At 44.1% G+C, this 26,576-nt stretch overlaps 1 protein-coding gene across 2 annotated transcripts in view; it reads right to left on the reverse strand.

Moving 5' to 3' along the window:
• Nucleotides 1-26,207, reverse strand: part of SETD5 (SET domain containing 5) — a 62,599-nt gene extending 36,392 nt beyond the window's left edge. For both annotated transcript variants that reach the window (XM_081852301.1, XM_081852300.1), the window contains exon 1: nucleotides 26,033-26,207. The gene's annotated coding sequence lies outside the window, so the exon portion shown is untranslated. The remainder of the gene's footprint in view (nucleotides 1-26,032) is intronic.
• Nucleotides 26,208-26,576: the final 369 nt, after the last annotated feature.

Consider the following 26,576-nt stretch of genomic DNA (forward strand, 5'->3'; position numbering starts at 1 on the left):
GTGTGTGTGTGTGTGTTTTGAGATAGAATCCCAGAGCAGCCAATGAGAAAAGAAAGCAGCACGGAAGGCATTTATTCATTTCTGTAATGATTTATTTCAGAATGATCCTCATGACAACCCTAGTGCCAAAATCCAGTTCCTGAGCTTCACAGATGTGCATGAGATGCAAAGTCATCTCCCAAATCCCTCATGTTCACTTGGGACAAGGTTTAACACAAGAGGAACAGGGGGAAAGGGGCATATCTGAAATGGTGGTGAAAGGGGGAACAGTCGAAGGCAGATGGCTGCACAATGAAGGAAGTAATGAGCCCAAAGGCCGTGCCTCTCTCTGTACTCTGATACTAAAGTACAACATACAGTACATGTGCCTCTCTTCAGACCTGAACACAACGTGGACATTTAAACCACTGTGTTACTTGGAAATATACAGAGAAGCAGCTACCAGGAAAGGAATGGGCCCTACTCTTTCATATATTTTGCAGAGACAAGTAACTAAACACACACAGATCCACCATTCAGATTTGGTATGCTATGTAATCCAGCATCTACACTCAACTGCAACTGAGTACAGAATGAGAAGCAGCCCTGATACAAAGGCCAACTTGAGGGAGGGGGGAGGACTTAAGTAAGGAAGGGAGCATGAAGTGAGAGTTGCAGTGGATGGTTCGGCCTGCTGCATGCAACCTGTCTGTGCCTGCCTCAACAGAGCTCAAGGCTTTCCAGTAAGTGAGATATCATCTAGTTTGTGCCTTGCGGGTGTATCCGGGGCTGTGCAGAGGGGCTCTATCCTTTGGGAATAGATTTGTACCTGCAGAACTGATCGCTTGTGGGAGGCGTTTACTCCCAAGCTCTTGGAGGGCAGCAGGAGCTTGTGGGTTAAAGCAGGTGGGGAAAGCTCACCAGTAGGTGCTGCTGGCTCTAAAGGGTTCAATGGTCGACTATCCACCTTGCCTTGCCACAAACTGCTTTTGTGGAACCAATGGTTCTTTGCCCGTGGTAGACATATTACTAATTAACAATCTGTTCATTCCTACTACAGAGAACTTGGAACAGCTGCTGCCCCCTGTAGCCTTTCAAGAACTTTCCTACCTCCACAAATTACCCATATGCAAGGATGAGGTCTGTGATGTGATCATGGTGGAATGTGGGAGAAGCAAATAAATGTTGCACTTTCTTTCTGACCTAGTTCCTTTGAGCTTTCTTCCCATTCTTCAGGGCTAGCCATGCCATCAGGGCAGCTCTTTGCGTGGGAAACAAGCATTCAAGCTTTGTAATAATTACTAGTACAGGTTGGGCTAAATGCAGAAGGCACAGAACTTAATATGCACCGCTCCCAGGCACCATCAGGTATCAAATCACTTCACCAATAGGCAAGCCTAGAAAAGGCTAGTAATTGTTCCCTTCTGAAAGAGGGTGTAGAAATATGGATCACATCTTGCTAGGAGGGGCTGGAAAATTTCTTCAGAATATTTCTGCAGTTAATAGCATTATCTGCAGCCATAAAAGGAGCTACATCACATGCACATTTCTACAGAGGAAGTATTCACCTGGCACATTAGAACCTGTCTGTGAACGTGTGCCTGAATACACACACACACACACACACACACACACACACGAGGTAAGAGAATATGCAATTGCAGATTGTCTTTGGAGTCTTCCATTCTGTCCAGGAATGCTCACTACTGTGTGAAGCAGTGAATGTGAGCTGCACTGGTACTCAAACAAGGTTTTGCCCCACTTATTCACAGGCAAGAGCATGGGAATCCCAGGGGTTCCTTTAAGGTTTGCCAAACAGTCCAAATATGGGTTTGCTTGAACTGAAGGGCAGTTCAGAAATGCTGCCACACAGAATGGCAAGCACCATTATGGTTCCTTCTGAGAACTGGCCACGCAATGAAAGAAAGGCCAGCTGTTTCTAGTCCAACAGCCCTAAGCCAGATTCGCAAGGAATTAGGAAGAACATCAAGGCTCATCCTTAATTAAGAAAAAACAACAACAGCTTAATTATGGACAGTATCTTGTAGGAGGAACTTCAGTAATGGAAAAGCACAGGAGAATTTAGTTGCTTTCACCCACAAGACTATCGCTACTTAATAGTGGAGCACCAACAATGTACTAGACATGGAACCCAATACCAAAGCAATATGACCCCTGAACAAAGAGCTCACAAAACTAAGTACAACAGAAATAACAAAGAAAATGGGAGCCAACAAGGCTTGATAAATGGAAGAGCAGGGACATGTTTTGGATCTTACAAGTGAGGATTATGCGGAGACTGGAAGCAGCCACTAGGCTGACTCATGCAGCCCTACAAACATTAAGGAGAAGGTCTCACCCATACAACACAACGAGGTTCTCTAGTAACAACAACAACACCAGGGCAGGTATACAACCAGGCTGTCGTTGTACAGGAACTGAAATTACTTGATGCCTTGATCTGGGGATCTGTTCAAGGGAGAGAGGGCAGTATCAATTTTTTCCTGGTAGTGTTATATGGAAATGGCCAGAATAGACTAAATATGCCATCTATAAATCAACTCCATGACTATCAAATCTGAAACTGCCTCAACCTTCAGGATGCAAGAGCAACAGAATAGTGCAATCTTTGTTTCAACCATCTCCCTTTATCCTTCACTCCCATCTGACCGATGTGGCTGAGACTTTGGAGGCAAGATGAAGAGCCGGCTGGAACGTTTTGTCTATAAAAACAATAAGACAATGAAGCTCAGTGCCCCCTCCTCTGGACTAGGCTGGGTTCAAACCAAAGGGGCTGCTCTGTGGGGGCTTAATCCTTTTCTGCTGAATCTCATGAGCTGTGTCTCTGAATTCTGAAAAAGAAGGGGGCAGGGCTCCCAGTCTAGTTTGAGCCCCAGACAGGGCAGAAGGATGCCCAGTCATTAGAATTCTCTCTGGCCGACATAATGCAGCCAATACAAAGCACCAAACAATCTTAAACATTTCTAACACCCAATAATGGTGATAATGTCCACCTTTCTTCTAAAGACCAAAAAGGGCGTGCATCTTTTGAAAACCGCATTGTAAATCAAGAGAGGGGGAGCTGGACAGGAATCAGAATTAGAACTCTCCTGAAAGGTTTCATCAGTCTATAGAAGTCTCCCACACTGATCTTACTTTCTACATGGCATAGGGTAGATACAGGTGACTTCAAGACTCATATGACAGTGAAGAAAAAGCTGTACCACCAGTGAGATTGAGGAGAGAAACTCTGAGTGAGCCATGTGCAACTTTTACTGCCATCCTCAACACACAGTTCTTAAAGGTAAAGTAAAGGGATCCCTGACCATTAGGTCCAGTTGTGACCGACTCTGGGGTTGCAGCGCTCATCTCGCTTTATTGGCCGAAGTACAGCTTCCGGGTCATGTGGCCAGCATGACTAAGCCGCTTCTGGTGAACCAGAGCAGTGCATGGAAATGCCGTTTACCTTCCCGCCGGAGCAGTACCTATTTATCTACTTGCACTTTGATGTGCTTTCAGACTGCTTGGTTGGCAGGAGAGAATAAATAGCCCCTATACTGCGAATATGGTTCCAAACAAACAAACACATAGATTTGCAGCTGTAATCACGTGTTTAATGGTAACTTATGAAGCTACAGACAAGTCTTTATTTATTAAGGTATTCATATTCCACCCTAGGATGAAATCAAATTCAAAGCAGCCTACAAATAAAATAGTCAATTGATTAATTGCAAGCTTACCAAATTTCAATGGCCAATGGCCTCTGAAGATTTGAGACAGGTTATGATACAGCATTAACTTGTATCCTAGACAGAGCCACATAACATCCAATATCAAAACTGGTGAATATTTGGTGAATATCAAAATTTGGAGTTCTGTGTATCTATCCAAAACAATGATGTGATGTGATCAGCAATGATCTGCTGGTCACCCTTCAATCTGGGTGTCACATTCTGAAAATTATCAAGGAAGCATAGTACTGTATTCAGGCCCTGTATACCTGGTTGGGTGTAAAAGTCAAGTGCAATAATGCATAAAATAGGGGCAGTGACAGAGTCTGTGTTAGATGTTGAACCTGAAACATTGCTTTAAGGCCTGTAGCAGTTTGCATTATTCAGGGGTGTGGGTGTAGGTGTGGGTGGGTGTTCCTAGCATATATAATAGCAAAGGTGAAGAAGAAAAAACCTGCCTTAATTATATTTTTCCAAGTTTCTTCACATTTGGATACATTTATAAACTACCACATATTCACAAAATACACTGTCATCTTAACAAAAAACGTTGGGAGAATTATGCTAGCAAGAAAACTGCAGTCACAGTTTTCACTGTTAACATACTAACAGAGTGCTCAAGATGGTTGACACATAACATTAAACCGAACAGGTTGAGTGATAGCTCAGTTTGGTAGAGCATGAGACTCTTAATCTCAGAGTTGTGGGTTTGAGTCCCAAGTTGGTTGAGAGATTTCTGCATTGCAGACGGTCGAACTAGATGACCCTCGTGGTCCCTTCCAACTCTACAAATCTATGATTCTGTGAACTTGTGTTTAACATGTGCAAATTCTTTGCTCCTCTCCAGCTCCTGGATGCACTGCGTGTGGCAGAAACAAAACCAGAAACAAGGCAGAGCCTGGTGGGCCACGTCATGAGGAGCAGGCCCCTGGTTTTGTTTCTCTCCAAACAAACCACGAAGAGGGGCCAAGGTTTGTTCTTGGCCAGCCTATCGTTGTTTGGAGAGAAACAAACCCCGAGCCCACAAAAGCTTGGGTTTGCACATGAGGCCCAACACTAGCTTGTTTCCTCTGACCACAAAGCACAGGAAAGAGCTGAGCGAGGAGCAAAACACCTGCATGTGTTAAAACTATGTCTTAATACTGTTTGCAAACTGGGCCACTGCCTCCTTGGCTTCTGGGTGACGGCCTCCATATTTCAAACCTTCCTTATCTGCCCAAGTCTCTAGGCCTTGTGTAACCATTTCTCCCAACACTTCTTCCTCAATTTCTTTCCCCCTCAGATCTGTGCATCCTCTGCATATGCTTTCCCTTCATATTCTTGTTTCCAAATACACTGGGTTCTTCAGCCATGCTGATAGCTCTGTAAAATCAGCAAAGTAGCAACTACACACAATTTTAGAGGATTGTCATTCTTTGTCACGCCAGCCCTGAAAATGTCGTTCTGAGATGGTCCTGAAAACTGGCTGAAAGCACACAAATATGAACAGAAACTAAGAAAGAGTCAAATAGTGAAAATCAGGAAGAACTAGCATTATTGAGTCAATGATCTAGAGGGGAAACACATGTGCAGCTGATACTAAAGTAGAATTAATGAGAATGAAAATCAGAGGAACAAGCAATTTCAGAAACACACCAAACAACAAAAATGCAAGCCAACACTTCTGGATTCATTTTCCCCAGACCACATTCAGAGGGAGGGGAAACAGCTAAGGAGGAGGCCAGCACAAGGCACATTAGATCTTAGTTTGATATCAACTATAGGAACGAAGCAGCTGGGGTGATTTTGGAACAGCACAAAGACAGGCATTATGTCACAGAAGAGGCCCCTGCATTCACTTATAGCATATGGAATAGTGCATCTGACAAAGCAAATGAGAGGAAGGGGCCTAGTATCAAATGCTGCAGTTGCATCCCCTGATTTTTTGGTAGCTTCCCTGAACAATTTGGTGGGATGAGTAAACTTGGACACACACCACTGCTCACTCCTAACACCACATCAAAAAGTTTTTCGAAAGTCCAAGTACACATCTACTGGATTCAACTCTATCCATATCGATACTCTCAAAGAACTCTATAGGTTAGTCAGACAGCACTTATATTTGCAGGAGCCATGCTGATTCTTCTTCAGCACCATTTGTTCTTCGATATGCTTGATAATGAGAGCTGAGCTCTCAGCTGTGGCTCCTAGAAGCTGCCAGCATGCAACAGTGGCCACACCCCAGATAAGGCTTCGAATGGCCGACTAAACCAGCTGAGGATAGCCAATGGGTCTCAAACTCTGAGTTAGGGACTGAATGCGAAGACAGGCTTTGGCAGATTGAACAGATGAGACCAACCGTGGGTCCAATGGTCAAGAAAGCGTTTTCTGCATGTGCTGTAGAGGAAAGTGAGGGACGGATGAGGCTCGTCAACCTGGGATGGTAGCCCATCTAGGAGAAGCAAACCTCTGTCCTAAGAGAAGGAAAACTCTGGTCCTAAACCTCTGCTGCCTTGTGAGATATATTCAGGAGAGAAAAGCTAAGGAGTAAACCCAACACAAATCCAGAGTAGTGTCCCTAAGGCCAAGTAGTGTCCCTAAGCCAAGCTGGTGCCAAATGTATTGCTCTGCTGTCCTTTAGACCACACCAGTGAGGCTGAGAGCAGGGTCTTGTCGTCTGGGCAGCCCAGGACCTCTAGACACACTGCCCAGGCTTGCGTCCTGGTGTGCGGCTAACACAGTGGTTTGACTTCACCCCCGGAGGTTCACTCCATTGCCTCTTGAGAAAGACAGGCACAAACAACAACAACAGTGCTTGATGATTTTGTGTTTATTGCACTGGCCACTACACAATCCCCAGGTATGGAGACTGTTATTAGGGACAAGTTACATAATTTTATTACAAGAACAGCAATTTCACATTTGGGTGGGTGCCATCTGGATCCAGGGATTTGTTAAGTTTTTGACAAGGCCTAGAATTTGTCTCCAACCACTATTTAAATTGTAAGTTTATTAAATTTATTAGAAAAGCTTTATTAAATTTTTTTGGCATCTTACAGCAATTAAAATATACAAAATATTTTTTAAAAAACTGTAACATAAATGTGTATAATAAAATGAGACAACACTCTCTCCCCCCAAGAATGAAAAATAATCAGGAATGGTTAATTAACAATATGCTGATATTTAAAAATCAGCCAATCACATCCCATTAAATGTGTGGGAGTAGAGTAATAGCCTGGAACCACTGTAAAGCAGTACACCCCTCCCCAACTCAGGCAATCTCTCCATAAAGATGCTACAGGAAATACTACTGAAAAGCACCAAGTTCTCTCTCCTGGCACAGTTCCTTGCACATGTCACCCAGGAAAGTTTCTATACCTTAGATTCCTCCTAAGTAAGTTGGTACAGGCACAGGAATCTGAACTACATCTTCTGCATTGAGGATAGATGCAAAGAATTCATTCAGCTTCTCTGCACTCACTCTTTTACTCCAATCGCTCACATTTAACTCCTTTATCACCCCAAAATCCAGTCATCTCCCCAGCTGGTTTGCTGCTTCTAATGTATTTTGAAGAGGGCTCTTTAAAAAAGTTGATCTTAAGTGTTTTTACTGATGCACTGTCTAATTCTTCTTTTGCATCCCTTGTTATCAGCTTACATTTCTTTTGCTCAAATTACTGCTCATTTTTGTTCTCGTTTGGGCATTCAGCTTGTTCTACACTTTTCTTATTAGACAGCCATTCCACAGAGTGTAGCCACTTTAATTTTGTTTTTATGCTAGTTGCCTCGTTGGTGGATAAGGCGGGGTTGTGCTTAATAGCTTTCTATTTGTAAATCATAGGACACAGGGTATAAGGCCTGAATAAAACAGAAGCTGGTAGATGAAGCATATGAAAAAGCAGGAGGGGGGGTGAGCCATTTCAGCACTGAAGGCTGAGCTGGAAATAGATTACAAGCTAGAGGGCTGCAGTTGATTTACATATTTTAGTTGCATGTTGCCAGGCATACTGCATTTACTCTACACTGGATCCCCAGCATTGTGATCGATTGTCTCAGATGTGAAAAACCTGAGTTATCCCTTAAATTATAAATTCAACATCCAGATTGATATTTGTTAGTTGGGCAATCAATTTTTTGCTGCTTTGCTTCCTATTTCTATTATTCAAACGTTGTGACTGCACGATTTTTCAGCCACAGGACGAAAAGCTACATTTACAAAATGAAAACGAGGGTTCTCTAAATTGGGAAAGCCTTCCCCAGTCTTCCTCTGACACAAAAGGATGGTTCAGGGACCAATAAGAAATACTTCCATAGTGAGTCAGACCAATGGATCATCTAGTCTAGCAGTCAACGCCAATTAGCATCCGGCCACAATTTATCACTCCAAACTGTCTGGAAGCCTTGATATTAGAATTCTAATTCAGGATATAACAGTGAAGAAACCTGGGATGACCACAAGGAAGGTCCATGCTCTATCATAAACACCACATGAAAAGGTGGTGACACCACGTGTCTTCTGAGATTCACAGGTAAAGGGGGCCTAAGCATCAAGATGAGAACTCATAAATACCTTGCTTTTCAATCCCAAGTGTGTGGGAGGTGGTGATGGGGGATATGTGAAAGCAAAATACCTTATTGGAAATAGTTAAAGCAGGCCTTTGCTTTTAAAAATATGAATCCTTACAAACCTGTCAGTGAAGTATCACTCCCTAAATTATTTTACATAGATGGCATTTGGGAGAAAAATAATGCAAACAGCTGAATCATAAGAAAACGGTGCAGTAAACAGACTCAGCTGGACTGGAACTCAAATTCAGATCAACCCCTTCAGAATTCCCAGGACAATCACAGAGGCCACAGCAAATTACCGATTACAATGCTAGCAACTGTAATGTGCACATGATATATATCTGCCACCAAGAGAAGGCGATGCCTGACAAAATTTGCCAGGAACCGGTTGCTAGATTGGAAAGGAGAGAGCTCTGCATCTGCAAATCTGGCGACAGGCTTCTTATATTCAAGGACGTCATGTGACAGACCTACTCTGCCTGCTTGGCCACTCCCAGAAACGGCAAACAAAACCACTCCAGAGTGAATTCCAGCAGGGATTTCAAAGGCAGACATTGCATCAGCCAGGTGTACAGGAAGCAGCTGGGATTCAGAGTCCAAAGGGCAGCTGACCTACTGAGAGGCTCTCAGAGCAAGCTCTCTTTCTGGAATCCTGTGGGAAGGATGAGCAGGAAGGAGGAGAAATGCTTCAGAGACAGAACAGGCCGCATCTGCTTCACAAAGTCTTTGTACTAGTGCTCCGGACCTGGCTGCTCTCCCAGAGATGATGCAATCCCAAGGAACAAGGTCTGCGCCAGAGAGAAGTATTCACAGCCTATGCAGATGGCAAGTCAGCCAAGGGATCTCTGATGAAAACACGCCCCAGCCAATCCAAAGGCAGGAGCCTCCCTTCCCCACAGCTACCCCACCCCACCATTTGGTAGAGGAAGGAATCCCACATTTCATGTCATTGCCCCCGTGACTGAAGACCTAGGGAGGGAGGAACTGAGCATTTATGCTGCCTTATAATGTTTCCCACCTCAGTCTGTCTGAGGAGGAAGGGAAGGAACAAAAATTCACGCAATATGGGGTGGGAAATACCCAGATCCTTTCCTAACACCCTAACTATAAGCACAGGGCTCTCTCCAATCACTTCCTTGTCAGTACAAGTCTAAACTCCCTAAACACGTACACAGCAGCTCTGCTGTGACTGGCTGCCTTGGCCCTACTCTCAGAAACCATGCAGAGACACAGCACTGGGAACCATGGCAACACGACACAGTGCAGCAATTATGGAGCCGTGGCAGCTACTCTATACTTAAGGTTCAGCCCCTACCTCCATTATAAACCTGATTTTATTCCTCCCTCCCCTTAAAAGTTACCAGCAAATGATCCTTCAGACCGATCAAACTGATCGTATATGTTTTGCAGGCTGCTGCCATGGGGGTGGGGAGAGGGCAGGGAGGGTGGAACAGTAAACTAGAAACCGCTTGGAAAATTTCAGTACAGAGAAGTGGGATCAGCTATTTAACACAAACTCCCTCTCCCTCCTGTACTCTCTCTCATCATCTTGCAGGATCTGACATGTTGTTAGAAGCACTCATAACAAAATTTAAGCTTGATGGTGCTGGTATGATTCAGGAGCCACAGAATCAGTCCATAGGCTGCCAAATGGACATTTAACCCTTTTCTGGGCACTCCTAAACAGGTTTACATCATCACTCACATGATTTTGGGGGTCAACGTTCTAAGAACCATCAACACAGTAAGTACCATGTAACAGCGAAACTGGGAGGTGAATGGGTAGCCATCTTCACTAAAGACAAGTTAGGACTGCATGTTGGTGAGTTACTCTGCTGTAAAGCTATGTTAATGGCTTGTGCACATCTGTATAGGCCTTACACCCAGCTTGCTGCAGTATCTTTGGGAGAAATTAACTGTTTCTGGAGTCAAATGAGGCTCCATTTTAAAGTTGCTTAGCCCCTCCCACACACAAATGCTAAGAGGCACTGAAGTCCAAGTATTCCAAATCCTCCTTAATTGGAACCCAGGTTTCTCACACAATCTACATACAACGTGAGTGGGCAGAAGATAGATCAGAATCTACCAGCGGATCATAGATTTAAATGACTCCCAATTTTTGTTCTTAAAGAACAAAACAACTGTTCCCACATAAATTAGGCTGCTAAAATGAAGAAAGCTAAGCGGGGCTTTTGTGTGAAAGGACTGTGAACTCAGTTCAGCTCTGGTACTGAAAATCAATTCCTAGACTCAAAATATGCTCACAGGCAGTCTGTTTTCTACTTCTAATTCTATGTCTTTTGCACCTGGCTCTGGCTGGTAGATCTTGGGGTTCTTGTAAAATAACAAGGATAAAATCCACCCACCGCTGATCAACAAGGCCATGCATATACAGGTAAGAAACTCCAGGGAGTGGTACAAGCCATGTGTGGGAATGCAAAAGGCTGAGTCCTTAAACTGGTTTAATGTAAAGCAGTAACAAGCAGAGACCTGCCCAAAAATTATGTCTCTGGAGTCAGACATAGACCTCCACTGTAGCAGCACTATGCAGACTGCTGAACGTTTCCAAGGCCATAGAAGCACTGAAGTCTTTTTGGCCATTTAGTAGGCTCAAAATCATGCCAACAAAAACTTTACAAGCCAAAGCTGCAGTGAGCACCAAAAGGAGATGTGAAAGCCTCCTTGAAAGCGCAGTGTGTGTTCCACGAGTAACAAACACTCCTATGAGCTGCTGGCCACAAAAGCGATTCCTATGGTGCCAGGTGCCATTGACCTCTTCAGGTGTTTATTAGTGTCAGTTTTTCACAGAGCTGGAGGCTCTATGGTCAAGAAGAGTCACTACCTACAGGCTTCACTAAAATCAGATTTGAAAAGCCAGAACTAGCTTCCCTAAGCTGAACCAGAGAAGCTGAAATAGGCATACAGTGGAACCTCGGGTGACGTACTGTCCTCCTTACGAACGTTTCGGGTAATGAGCTCCACTAACCCGGAAGTAGATGCTCCTGGTAGCGAACTTCGCCCCGGGATGCGGAGGTTGTGCGCCGGCGGTGCGGTGGCAACGAGAGGCCCCATTAGTGAAAGTGCGCCTCAAGTTAAGAACCGTTTCGAGTTAAGAACGGACCTCTGGAATGAATTAAGTTCGTAACCAGAGGTACCACTGTATACAGTATAAGGGTGGTGCAACTGTTGCAAGTACATAATTGTATAGTGTAAAAAAACCATCCCCACACAACACCACTGCCATGGCTAGAACAATTCAGGAACCTTTTTTAAAAAGCTTTGGAGATCATGAAAGGATAAACACCCAGCCAGATATTCACATGAGAAAAAAATTGTCTTAAAAATGCAACACTTCCTGCTCCTCTCAGCGGCCCCATAGCCCAAGAAGATACCCTTCCACCCTGGAATGAAAGTGACTAGGCCAAAAGCTGTATTAAGGGAGTAGCAGTTGGGGGGGGGGAGCAGATATTGCTACACAAAAATAATCACCTCTGCCCAGTCTTAGGTTAAAGGGCAACATTCTACACCACTCCCTCTAGTCCACACACCCACTTTATACATTTTCCTCCTTGTCAGTCATATTTCTGTACATGCATACAACTAAAGACAGGCAAATACAAGAGTTAGTAAACAGTATTATCTACATCCCATGACCCTGGAAATTTCCACTAACACTAGGATCACCAACATCACTTCTGTTATTTCTCCTAATTTCTAAAAATGTTCCGAGGCTCAGACTTCTATGATCAGAGCAAAGGCTCTGCGTTTAGCTATTATATACTTGCAATTGCAAGGCTGGAACTGTAAGCATTTTTAAAAATAGCTATGCCTTCAAAAGAATGTCTGAATTACCTCTTTATTCTGCTTACTAGTACAGGAGCTGCACAAAACATATCACTACAGAACAGGAAAAAACACTCAGTGGTTAAAACAGAGAAAAGCACGAACATGAGATCTGATTACGGTTTTTTAGCATTTGCTGACTTCTGAGGAAGCATAGAGAAGCTAACCAAAGCAGAATGCCAACTGAGCAAAGACCAATGTCCGAACTACAATGTAAAAAAAGAGGGAGAGGGATAGGCCTGGTTGCATGTGATACTTAATTTGTGAAGTTCCTTAATTGCAACATAGCTTGCTTGAGAATTCTATGACGACTTTGGGGACACAGCAACAACCATTCAAGGGAGGCTAAAGGAACAATGAACAAAAGGACTTTTGGCTTCCATCTATCAACCAAGTGAAGCCAGGTCTATTCTTACACGTCAGGAACTACATTCTTAAGGTCACAGCAGACACTGCATAAACTGGCACGTTTCAAGAAAGGGGATATGTGATCTGGATAGCAAGAGAGAGGCAGGTGATTTGTCTGAAGAGATTTGCCAGCAATGACAGATTACATGCAAGTGTGACCAGTCAATCCTGTGAACAAGGAGAAGGAATACAGAGCAGAGTTGCAGGTCTATCAGAACTATCACTAGATGATGAGAGTAGAAAGCAAAGAAAATGTGTGAGTTGGGAGTTTGTAGGTACCCCCAAAAAGGCTGGTTCTAGCAGACATTGTGGCATGACAAGAAGTGCCTTTCTGCCCATTCTGTGGTGATCTGAGTATGGCTACCTGTTTGTTCACCAGTGGCCTGAGAGAAGTGCAGCAGATTCACATATACTAGGGATTAAGCTCCACTGAGGACCCTGGGACTTGCTTCTGAGTCAACATGCACAGGACTGTAATGAACAAGTGGCAACAGCCTTAATCCAAACAAATAAGGGAACCCAAGGCAATCATTTTGAATTTAGTACTGCAAAGATAGGGCAGGTTACTATTTTTCTGTCTCAGTTTGCCCTCTGGAATAAGGGAACACCTATGACTATTAACTTGCAGTGTGGGAGAAGTGCACAGACAACAACTGCTAAAGGGACTGTTCTTGACTGGTATACTACAACCTCTCACCTCAACAATGGTCTGAGCTTAACTTAAAAGCTCTAAATTTATAGCGCAGAAATATAATGTTGATACTTCCCGCTCTTCAAACTTTTTTAGGAAGCATAATTTTGGGATGTACCCCTTATTCAACATTGAAGATCAAGGCTTTCAGACATCCAGAATCTACATTTTATGCTGCTGCTGATTTCAGCATAATTATCCTATCTTAGAGAGGCTTTCCAAAAATCACAGCAACATTAACAACACTCCCTCGTGAAAATAGCATGTGCTTCACAGGTCATGGGCACGACAGACTGCAGTCAGCATTTGAAAATCGCCAGGCATATTTTGCACCCGGCTATCAGCCACTTGCGACCAATTGAAGCCCTGGCACCAGGATGGCAACTGATGTCTCCACCATCTGAGGTACATGCCTGGGGATCCTTGGATCTTGACTGTTCTCGCGATTTCCCCAGCCACTCTGGGCAGCTTACAGCATATATAATTTTTTAAAAACATCAGACATTAAAATTTTCCTGATACAGGGCTGCCTCCAGATGAATTCTATCCACTGTATTTTATCTGCACAACCAGAATGAATTTCAGGAACTAAAAGTTGTATTGAAAAATACAATTTTCGAGTTGTCTGGCCCCAAAATGGCAACTAGGTTTTCTGTTTTTGTCACTTAACCCTGTTTTAAGGAGCCATTTGGTGCCTAGCTTATATATCTGAGGTTCTGTATACCTGAAGGAGCGTCTCCTCCCCCATCATTCTGCTGGACACTGAGGCCCAGCGCCGAGGGCCTTCTGGCGATTCCCTCACTGCGAGAAGTGAGGTTACAGAGAACCAGGCAGAGGGCCTTCTTGGTAGTGGCGCTTGCCCTGTGGAGTGCCCTTCCAGCAGATGTCAAGGAAATAAACAACTGTCTTATTTTTAAAAGGCATCTGAAGGCAGCCCTGTTTAGGGAAGTTTTTAATGTTTAATGCTGTACTGTGTTTTTAACATTCACTTGGGAGCCGCCCAGCATGGCCAGATGGGCAGGGTATAAACAAATAATAATAATAATAATAATAATAATAATAATAATAATAATAACAACAACAACAACAACAACAACAATAACAATAACACTGACTGAAGTACTTGTTCTGCATGCTAACCATTGCACTCTGTGTTAATCATAGTAATGACCCACTGCTTTTATCATCTTCAACCATGGTGACCATATCATAATGAAGGGCTAGGGCAGTGCTGCTGCCCCTTCCTGGAGACTCCCACCAAAAAAGGATAGATTCTTCATTTACACTCCCCAGTTATTGATTTCTGAAGATCTTGACCAAAGGCTTATTCTTCACAACTCTTCTTCCTTATGCAAATCATTCCAAAGCAACTCCCAAGTCTGGGAGTTTTCACATACTGCATCTCTGAATTTTACTAGTTTAGTGTCAACGTATTCATATATATGGTTCAAGGAGCTATATATATAAATATGGAAACAAATGTACTGAGGAAAAGCTAAGCCAGAGAAAAGGTTTCTGAACTTGCTTCTAATGAAGACCTGCCTGGCTATCCAACATTCATTCTTAACTATATTTGGTATTAGGAAGCTGCTTCCATCGCATCAGGAACTGCTTCCATTCTGCAACTCCTGCAACTGGGGCCCCAAACACACTGCCTCCACTGACATGTTCCATACCTAGCACACACACCCCCAACACAGCAAAATCCCTACATTAAAACAAGAGTCATATGCTCTGTCAGTTTTTAAAGCTCTGACTCATCTGCTTCCCTCTTTCTCTTTAAGGCTAAAACAAGCAAGCAAGCGAGTAAAGACCTAAGAAGAAAACCTAACTTTCTAGAGTCTCAGGTAAGCAGATTTTACCAGAGTTCTTTGCTGTATTCTAAAGGGAGACATTTTGCTGCCTAGAATCAGTGCTCTCTTCCAGGGGAGAAAGGGAGCTGCAACACTGCTAGACAGAGTTCAGCTGCTGCAACGCAGCTGCTACTTGTAGAAAAGGCTACGGATTTCCTCTCATGCCTCCAAAACCAGCAGATTCTACTACTAATCTACTTCCCTACATTCTCAGACATAGTCTCATTAACTGTTTCCTCAGCCAGTCGCAATATGCAAGAGGATCTCCAATCTGTAATAATCAACATCTTTAGCTTACATAGAAGTCAAATGTCCCACTTCAGCTTAGCCGTTGCAGAAAACTGAAGGATTCTTAACACCTAAGCTCACATGATTTTTCCTGGAGCAAGGGTTTACACAATGTTGGGAGAGTCAGACAGGTTTTCAACTATCACGTCGTGGGAAATTATGAAGCTCTTACAGATATCCCAGTAGTTTTCTGCTACAAACTACCTGCCCTGTCTGGAACTCGCAACAGTTCATTCTAGTGGTCTGCAACATCAACACAATTAGCAGGCTGGTTCACTTACAACCGTATCAGTGCAGAGGCCCTTTCAGAATGCTCAGAAAACTTTAAGAGTGACTTTTGACCAAGAGCAGGATCCCAGCATTTATGGGGTGAAAGGAAACAAACCCAAGAGATATAAACCAAGCTAGTAAATGCAACACTTCAAAATCCCATTCCTGAAAGTAAATGGACGATAGATGTAGATCAGATTCACCCTAACAAGTCTGTACTGAATGTGCAATATCTTCCAGTCCTAAGGCCTGGTCCTTATGGGTTCTTGCTGCCGACATGCGTCAGTGAACCAAGAAAACTAATTTTAAGAAATTAGGAGTTAAGCAGAACAGACACTAATTAAATATAAAGGTAATAGGACTGCAAAATAGGGTTTTCCTCCCTCTGAATGTATGTAGATAGATATAACTATCCTTCAAAAGCCAATGTCCCCAGGGAAATACAGTGGTGCCCCGCAAGACGAATGCCTCGCAAGACGGAAAACTCGCTAGACGAAAGAGTTTTCCGTTTTGGAGGTGCTTCGCAAAACGAATTTCCTATGGGCTTGCTTCGCAAGACGAAAATGTCTTGCGAGTTCCTGCGGGGTTTTTTTCCTCCCCCCCCCCTTTTTCTAAGCCGCTAAGCCGCTTATCCGCTTATCCACTAAGCCGCTAAACCGCTAATAGCGCTAATCCGTCAATGGGCTTGCTTCGCAAGATGAAAAAACCGCTAGACGAAGAGAATCGCGGAACGGATTCTTTTCGTCTTGCGAGGCACCACTGTAGACCCCTGTGCCCAAATTCCCATGTTGCAATAAAGGTGCCAGAGGATTATCTTCTTTTCTGTTATGAACTACTATTCTGAAAGATGCAGTCTGGTTAACCGTTCAACTAGCATTTAAAAGGAGGGAAAGCACTTTTAAGATATTACAGGTTATAACTGAAGTCTAAGGATGGATTGAAAAACGCCTGACTTTACTGGAGAAACCTTCGTGCCTCAGCATGCTATAAGCGTTAAGGTGGAGTGCAGCATGTTGGGATTTGTAGTGTACACTAGCCAGCAATGCATACTTAAAACAAGCTACTGCAGATCCGCCTCTGACAAGTTTTCAGTGCAACCACCCCTCTGACTGGACTTGATAAAATTTACCAGGCTATAGATATATTACATTATCTTTTTAATTCTACGTGGGAAACCTATGGCCCTCCAGCTGTTTTAGGGACTACAGGTCTCATAATTCCTGACCATTAGCCATTCTGGCTCATGTCCAACATGTGGAAGGTTCCCCATTCTTGATATAGGACAGATGTTCTAGCCTCAAGTTCTCTCCAGTTTCACAGATTTCCCCCCACATATAGAGATGTACAGTCAGATCACCAATAGCAAGTCATTGAAGAGTGACTTATCTTCAGAATTTGTTAGCAAGCCACTGAAAGAATACACCACAAAAATACTATTCATAGTCCGTATTTAATTAGAGTAAGAGGCAGTTTTGTGGTAAACAAATTCCAAACAGTATTTTACTTTCACTTTAATAGTATTGGACACACATAGCATGAGACACTGAGCCCACCCAAAGTAAGGTCTGACACCACAAAATCGCGAAAGGAGGAAAATACTATCCCCATTTCACAGAAATAAGACTTTTCCAGAAAGGTGAAGCTAACAAAGCTGGGAAGTGACCCAAATTTGCTTAAAGATCAACAGAAAAATCTACCTAAAAAAAACAACAGAAGTTTTCAGCACACGAGATAATTCTAGTTTTCAAAACTACTGACTATCAACTGATGTAGTTCAACTAGTACAAATCTGTGCACAAAAGATTATTTCTATTTTATCAAACCTATTTCAGTCATAGGTTAAGTCAATTAAGAACAGATTGAAGCTAATCCGAAATAAGCTATTAACACCAAAGTAAGTGTCCAGTCAAGGTTGGCATCACTTAAAACCAGTACAAGTAATATTATGAATTTTAGGTTTCAATTCCAACCCAACTTACCTGGGTGGGAATAAGCTCCTTGAACTCAATAGGATTTACTTCTGAGTAGATATAGTTAGAATTGTGCTGTAAGGTACTAAGTACAGTATCAAGAAATGAGGCCCATCACTGCTGCCCCATCTCCAACTGTCCTCTTAACAATCATAATTGCCGCTGAAACACATTTGATGTGAAAATATCAGGAAGGTATATGGCAACTCCCATGACGACACAGTTTACAGACTTTCAACATGCATTCAAGCAGACTTGGGAACACAACTCAAGTTTATCTCCAGATGCAAGCCTGACCTAGGCTGTAACACACAACAGACAGGTCACAGGGCACCCTAGGAGTCCCAAAAAATATATTTTTAAAAATGGAAGATACATTCAAACTACTGGAGGGTTCTCACAACTCTCCACTTCACTCCATGAAAATGTTTCAAAACTATCTATGTACTTTAGCCCACAGCAATCAGGGGGAGCAGCATTTATTCTACAGCAGGCATAGGCAAACTCGGCTCTCCAGATGTTTTTGGGACTACAACTCCCATCATCCCTAGCTAACAGGACCAGTGGTCAGGGATGATGGGAATTGTAGTCCCAAAACATCTGGAGGGCTGAGTTTGCCTATGCCTGTTCTACAGCACTTATTAAAAGCAAGTGCCTACAGCAATATACATTGCAGTTCAACTGATGCAACAAAGAACTTAGACCCCAGTAACCTTCAGTAAGCCACAACCTCTCTACTTTATATCCCAAACAATGTGAGATTCATGAACTATGCCATAGGGTTGAAGGGCTATGTATAACAAAGCAATGATGATAGGGATCATTCAAGTACATCAGGCATCTAGATTCTAGGGGAAGAGCAGAAGTAACACAGATGTGACAATTTGTGACAAGGAACAAAGTGAAACTAACTGAAATGTGATACCACTCATCCACTTGTGTCTCAAAAACAATAATTTAATACCTGGTGCAGGTACGTATATTCTCTTGACTCCGCCCCCTCTCCACACTTGATTTATACATAGTAAAGGAAGTTATACACAGGTCTATAGCACTAGTATTACTAGTACTAATCAGCAACAGTACTAATAGTATTAGTAAATTAGTCCTGGACTATAGTTTGCAGGAGGTATAAACAAGAATAAAACTGACAATGGAGGTTTAAAGCTGTAGTTTCCTTCTCGCCCCTCTAAAAACGACAAACTTTTCGGACAATCTTATAGCCTGCCATAGGTCTACAGCATAGGACACAAATCTAGATAACATATGACTTTCCAAATGTTATCAGATTAGGTAACCTAGAAATGAATTTTGTTTCCCAGTAATGAGGAACTCATGCTGTGAAATTTCAGAAACGTTCTTCTGACCTCCATCTCAGGAGTGGTCTACATGGCTAGAAGCACTCTTCATGCCACACTTTCTGTGTTATATGGCTCGAAACATCCATTTTCTAGCCCAGGTTTAGCTGACAATTTTGTCATGGCATAGGATGCAACAGAATCTATCTGACACACCTTGAGGTCTATGGGCCCTGAAGGACTAACAAGAGTAAACTTGTCTGCATCAAACAACAACAGCAACTACAGCTTTAAACATGAGGTGTTGCTTTTAGTCACACTTGCATAATTTCCTAAAGTTGCATTCAACTAGCAACTTGTCAGTGCTTCGTTTCACTCTTTCGAACCAGAGTGAGAAAGGCATTAAGATTTTTAAAACATTTCAGAATAAGAAATGCTTCCGCAGCTTTCACATGGCTTCCCATGCTCTTCAGCAAATTTCATATCTGGGGCTATAGTATGAATGCACAAAAGCCTCCACTATATAATACATGCCAAAAGAAACTCTTTTAGTGGTAAACAAGTTAATCTGAGCATTATAAACTGATTGAGCATGCTATAAAAGCACTGACTAAGATTCCTAGCAACGTACTCAAGTCCTATCCCCTAAGCAGAGTCCAGTAGGACAAAAGTAACTGTTGAATACTGTCAGTGTGGAAAAGGGAAGGAATCCTCCATAGTTAGAATAGTGTCAAACTTCCACCCCTGGTTTTTGTTTAGCCAGAAGGTAAAAAAGAAAGAGATGTGGTTTTCAATCCATCTGTATGTACAGAAGTACACTTTTCTCAGTTCTTCCAGATAAAAAGAATCAGGCCTAGTGAAATGCCATTAAAGTTTTTTCCAAATTTTCCTCTGCTATGATGGCTTGTAAGCACTCACTAACCGTTTGCAATCCATATGCTAGAAGCAACTGCCAGAGACTGCCATTCCTTTGGGATACTGAAATACCTCAGAAACAGAGAAATCCCTACTCTACTATGATTCTAATGAACAAGCAGTAAAGCAGAAGGAGATGTAGATTGATAGATATATAGATGAAAAATATTTTTTTTTGAAAATGCACTACCACCACATAAGTCCCATTTTGTTCTCTGAAAGAGATTTGTTAAACCAGCTGTTAGAATAAATGAAAAGCCTGATATTTGCTAATTAAAGTGTTCAAGACTGGGTTCTTAATGTTAAAAGATTCAAGCACAACATTTAGGCTACCCCTTATCATTTATCTGGGATAAGACATCAGTGCAGCAAGAACCCTGATAATCCAGGCCCACAAAGAAGAGTGAAGAACATAGCAAGACTGTAAAAACTTACATTGCCTAACTTTCTATTTTTAAAAGTCACACAAATTAGATGTACAGGAAGTGAGACTATAAGCGACTGTTTTTGTCTTCAGCAGGGATGCCCCCAAAATAAATGAATTCCAGAACTTCTGCTCAAGGAATCCATTCAAGTGCCTCTTCTACACTAGTGTAGTCCCACCGTCCATCAGAGAAAATTGCTCCAGAATTGCCCCTAATATGAGTAAAATCTGCCAGGGCAATGACTAACTTTTCAATTTCTCAAACCTGATGTATTTATTTTCAATTGTCAATACTTGAAAGCCAGTTCCTTATCTGTTAGCCATTATTCAACCTGAGTAGCCAAACTTTATCAATTTCATTCAGTTCCTCCACCTTACAGGATAAGCTCTTTGCTAACACCATTCCAATTAAAGCCATTTGTTCAATACCGGTTTCTATTGCCCTTATGTTTTCTACAAGTCAACATCCCCACAAAACTGCATTGTTGTAGTGTTTTTGCAGTCTGGCTTAAGGGACCAAAATGTGTGCTACCTAACATACAAAGGGCACAAAGCATCTTAATGTAGGCAACCACACCAGTGTGACTTACAAACTGAAATTCCATTTGATAAAAGGTGCACAAAAGTGCAATTCCATGGATCTTGACTGTTTTCACACACTAATACCACATCCTGTAGAATTCTATCAGTTATATTTTGACTGCACAATCATAATGAATTTCAGGAACCAAAATGCTTTTTTTCACCTACCCCACCCCCACCCCCATCCCTGCTCACAGTTGTGAAGACTACAGTATTCTTACGTCATGAATGGTCCATGTCACCATTAAGAAAAAGAAGTAGAAATAGGTCAATATATATGTGGACTGTTCCTGGATAAAGTTCTCAAAGTTCTTAACCTAGCTTAAGGTTGTAATCTGTACAAGCCAGATATTTAACTAATAATCAATCACAGTCAGTCCATCATTTGAAAAACAAGACTTTAGAGCCATCTTATCCCAAAATAGCAACTAGACATTCCGTTTTGGCGACTGCAACATTGGTTTAATGAGCCATTTGCCCCCTTGCTTATAAATCTGAGTTTCTAACAACAATTCTGATGTGACAAAATAATGTTCTGAATGAGAAAAGGAATGGCCCTACAAAAGGGGCCTCAAACACAAGTACGGTAGGTTGAAAGGCCCAGCGGATACTCAGAAGCCACATGCTCCCTGGTATGTTCCTTAATATACTAGAGGGAAGGGAGTACAGGTATCCCAGCCTTGAAAACAGCTTAATATTTTCTGTGGAATACAGAAGAGGAGCTCCAGGCCATGTTGAAGACCAATGAGGGATCTCACTACAATTAATTCTGTTTGTGTCCTGAATGGAACATGCAGCCATTAGCTCCATTTCAGTGGCATTCAGAAATGAAATTCAAGTGAATACTAAAGATCTTAGGGCACTGCTCACTGACAAGCTCAAGGGTCTACTGCAGTTGCTTTGGAGCAGGGAACAGGTGGCACACATTTTTGCCTTTATCTGCTGTTCTTTGTATTGCTTTACTTCTGTTTTTACAACCAGTTAGGAAGCTATCATCAGACTGCTTACTCTTAAGTATTATTTCCAAATGAGCTCAACAGAATCACTCTAAAGCCACTAAAGCTAAAATTAATAGAAGAGCACTGTAAAGTTCTTGTTTTTTAAAAATTGTAGCATCTGAGTCAAGCATTTTCTAGCAAAAACATTCATTTTCCTAGAACCAGCTAATACCCTTGACACTCAAGGCGCAGAAACATCAAGAATTTTATCAGGATTCCTCCAACTGTGTGAGGGGAGAAAACCAGCATGTATGGTTATTAGGGCTCCTAACATTTTGGGTCTCAGGAATATGAGTTATTTTTTCAGTTTTACAAATTCTCATATTGAAAATGATCTTGAACAGTATGGTATATATACTATACTGTTCAGGATCATTTTCAATGTGAGAATCATTTGTACTCAGTTACTTTAGGATAACACTGCCTAGCACAGCAATACAAATATCTTTCTTCGTAACAGAAATCTGCCAAAATGAGTTGCAGCCTAGACTTATGTGTTAAAGCAGCTCTGCAGGTTTTAAAAAACACTTTTTTAATATGAAAGACCCTGCAGCTTGTTTTTGCATTAATGTCATATTATGAAACCAGGATGCAATTTTAAAGTGTCATCGTTTTCAGTATAAACCATCACAAATGCCACCCTTTAATGTAGGCAAATCATGCCAGATTCTTCTGGTGTTTAAAGAACATTTTCAAGGGTGTTGAACATCTATTCCAGGGGTTCTCAAAACCACAATCCCTCCACCAAATCCAACCAAATCAGAGATTTAGCAAGCATAATCACTTAAGTCCTAGACAAATGAATCAAATCATGGTTGAGGGGCACACATGATGTGTGAACATATAATAGCACTTGGAAGGAAAGCTCCCCTCCTCCTCCATATTGTCAGTTATGGATATTAGGCAACTGCCCATGTCTTACCAACCAGAGGAGGGCACCTCAACACTCTGCTCCCTGACAGATCCAGCACACAAGACAATGTCAAGGAGGAGCTCTGTCTTCCGCTTACAACTGCCAGTGTCTCCTTAAGAAAGACTGCATCACAGTGTTTAACCATGGGATTAGACTATGGTGACTGTAAGACTTCAAGAAGCAAGAATATTAAAGCACCACAATACTTGAGCAGGAGCACCAGAAATAGACCACTGTTGTATTAGATGGGGAACAGTGTACTTGTTGTAAACCTGCCTCAAGCAGTTCCATGTATGCTTTGCCCAGGTACCTAGCTGGAAGGGGTCATTCTTTCAAATGGGCTCTGCTGCCACTTGCAAAATGTGTCATATTTTGACTGCACTCTCTGAATGGAAAATCCTCTCAGCGCTAGGAGGCTAGTGTCTGCTGTACACACCCATTGCACAAAGCAGAAATTCCTGTCAATAAGGCAAATGGGGCCCAGGCAATGTAAGGGGAGGAAAGAGACCTACAAACAATAAGCAAAGCATCTGGCTCTCTGATTTACTGGAAGGGAAGCTGAAGTCAGACAAACTGTAATCACAGTGCTGCATCTCCCACTTCAGAAAGATCAGACCAATTCTTGCAACTGCAAAGGCTGTAAAGGAGACAGACATCCCTGGATATCCAGGCGAATCCTAAAAGCAGTCCCAAAGACTGTGACAGCGATGGGTGAAAACTCAATTTGCATCATCCTAGTTGAAAGCTTGCATGCCCCAGAAAGAAGAGTCCCCTCTCAGTGCATGAACCAGCCATCTCCTAAGTGCAGCACTAATGGAGGTTGTGCTGCTGTCCTTCCCTGGAGACAGCAGCCAACACTACTGAAGCTTCTCACGTAGCAACCAGAGCTCCAGAGCCAACATTAGCTGCTTGTCAACGCTCTGAACGTTCACCCACAGGATCCAAAGCAAAGCAACAACCTCGGTCACCTCTGCGCTGCAAGAAATAGCTAGCAAAACCGACTTCCTGGGCCAGCTGGAGGGGGGAGGGGGCAGACTGCCTGATGTCACCTTCATAGGTGAAAAGGGAGAGTCCTGAACGCCATTAAGGAAGTAGTCAGTCTTTGTCTAGTCTGTAACCCATATCCTCAAGTGTCGACATCTCATTTGGAAAACATTTTTGCAATCAGGCCTATGTCTTCACTGCCAAAAATCATGGGTTTTGAGGCCATGGCCCCATCCCCCTACAATACAAAACCAATTCATTGTGCTGCCCACAGCCTCTGCCTGAGTGAGCCTTAAATACTCCAATTACATAATGGGCCAGGGAGAGAAACTGCAGGAGGCCACACTGCAAGGGCCATTATCTCCTTAAAGTAACACCAACCTCAGCAAAAGGAATCCCAGTAGCATATTTTGTTCCCTTCTGCAAAAATCTCCCTGAGCATAGGGGCTGCTGCCTGAAGTACAGGAGATCCCGCTGGTTAACTGCAGAGACAAAACCTCTCTCAGCTAGGTACTTCACAAGGAAGAAGCTCCTGGCATTCTCTAACCTCACCAACCATTTCCCAGATTACTAAAAAAAACATTCCCCAAAACTGGAAAAAAGGATTTTTGTCTCAGTTCAAGGCAGCTCTGTTTCAAGTAGCAGGCAACTGGCACCCCAAGGACAAGCTGCTAAAGACAAGAGTGGGGGGAGACTGTGACGACCTTGCCCACAGCACTATTACTCTGTTTACAAGGGGCTGTGTTACCAATTAAGACGCAGAGATCAATGCAAGAAAACCGAAAAAAAGTACCCTGATAGAGCACACACGTCAGACAATGAAAAAGTTGGGGGAGGGGGTCCATACTGCAGCCTCCAGCAGCAGGCAAGGGAAAAGGAGAAGAGGATTATTAAAGTGCACCACCATCGCCACACAAGCACCATGAGAAAGCAGAAAATGCAGGTCAAACACCTCCTCCCCCGTTGCCTGAAGGAGCCAGCAAGTCAGAAGCAGACAGCCGAGGAAAGGGAGGGGGCGGGAAGGGAAGGAGCAGCAGCAGCAGCAGCAGCAGCTCAGGGGAAGCTGCTTCAGCACATGGAGGAGGAGGGGTGGAAGCAGAGGGGAGGCAATGGTGAACTCACAGAGGAGCACAGACGGGCGGGCGGTCACACACACACACACACCCTTTCCTGGCAAACAGCTGCTTTGAAGTGGAAGCCATCGTCCCAGAAAGGGATTTTCCCACATTCTCACAGTAGGCTTTCCACAGAAGATTGGACCGGCTACTTCCCCACCTCCAGCACGACCCTGCTCCACACGCGCGCACATACACACTGCACCGAGAGAATCCTGCCTGGGAACCCGAAACAGGAATGAATTCAGAGGTTCCTTCAAACCACCACCCCTCCCCCCCCCACCCACCCATTCTCTCCCTCTCACAACACACACACACACACACACACACACACAGGCCACTCTCCCTCCCACCTCCTCCAGGACCAGACCCGCAGGTTCGCCATGACGCCCCCGCTCTCCTCCAGCGCCTGGCACCAGGCAAGCTCACCCGCACCCCCCCCCACGGCGAGGAAGATGGGGGATGGGTGGGAGCGAAATGGAAAACAGTCCCACCACCTTCCCTCCCTGCGGGAAGACCTCGGCGGGGATTCCCACTCATGGACGCACCCCCAATCTCTCTCTCTCTCTCTCTCTCTCACACACACCCCACACTCACAGAAGGGAGATATATAGAAATATATATACACACACACACACACACACACACACACACACACACCTATGCCCCTTTGGAGGTATCTGGATGTAACGAGAGGAGTGCGTGTGAATGTATGTAGATATATAGATATATATGCACACACGTATATGTATATGTATACACTTTCACACGCACCCCTCTCTTCACATCCAGCTGCCCCCAAAGGTGCAGGGAAACCGGGGTGCCCAACGCAGGCCAGGGAGTGTGACCTCTTTCTTTCCCCTCCGACATGCGGGAGAGGCTCCACTTCCCCTGGAAGAGGCAGCCTGAGGAGCTTCTCTCCCTCACGCCCTCCCCGCCCCCCACATCCCTAAACCCCCCACAGCAGGGCAGAGAACGCGTGGAGAGAGTTCCGGGGCAGCTGGAAAGATGCGGGAGCTTGAAAGGAGGCGGTGAGAGAAGGGGCTGCTGGAGCAGAGGAAGGAGCACCGAGAAACAAGCCCTCACCACCACCGCCATAAGTTTCCCGCCCCTCCCCCTCCATGGGTCTCTTTCCCACCCGCCTCCCGCCTTTGGAACGGGTGTCCCCTCTTCACCCCACACGCCCCCTTTTTCCTGCTCTTCATTTGCCTTGGCTGACCTGTCCGGCCCGTTGCCCGGGCCCCCGGCACTAGGCCCTGCTGGGCGCCACGGTGTTTCCTAGGCGGCAGGCGGGACCGAGAGCTCAAGCTCCACAGAGCAGCGGCCGCGGCCCCTCCCCCTCCGCGGCACCAGCGAACAGCCAACAGCTCCTCCTCAGCAGGCCGGGCGGAAACGGCACTGAGCGCACGGGGATTCCCAGCGCTGGCGCCAGGGGCGCCCCAGCCACGCCCACCAGCCCCACTCATTGGCCGGCTTTTCCGCGCGATCTCCACCCCCTCCGCTCTTCCTCCCGCCCCCGCCTCTCCCGACTCCTATTGGGCCCCTTCTCTTAGGGCTGGCGGTCGCCCCCATCCCGTCCCGGCCCCAGCCGCCGCCAGCTTCCCAGAGGCGCTGCCCTATTGGTTGTTGGAAACGCCACTCAGCTCCGCGTCAGCCTCAGCAAAGGCTATAAAAGCAAGCGCGGCAGCTTTCCCCGGCTCAGAGCAGTGCGGGTGCGGTGGGTGGATGGATGGGTTCTATAATAGGGAGGAGGAGAGAGCGAG

The sequence above is a fragment of the Podarcis erhardii genome, assembly GCF_964252035.2.
Source record: "Podarcis erhardii genome assembly, chromosome: 2".
In the NCBI taxonomy this organism is placed as follows: Eukaryota; Metazoa; Chordata; class Lepidosauria; order Squamata; family Lacertidae; genus Podarcis; species Podarcis erhardii.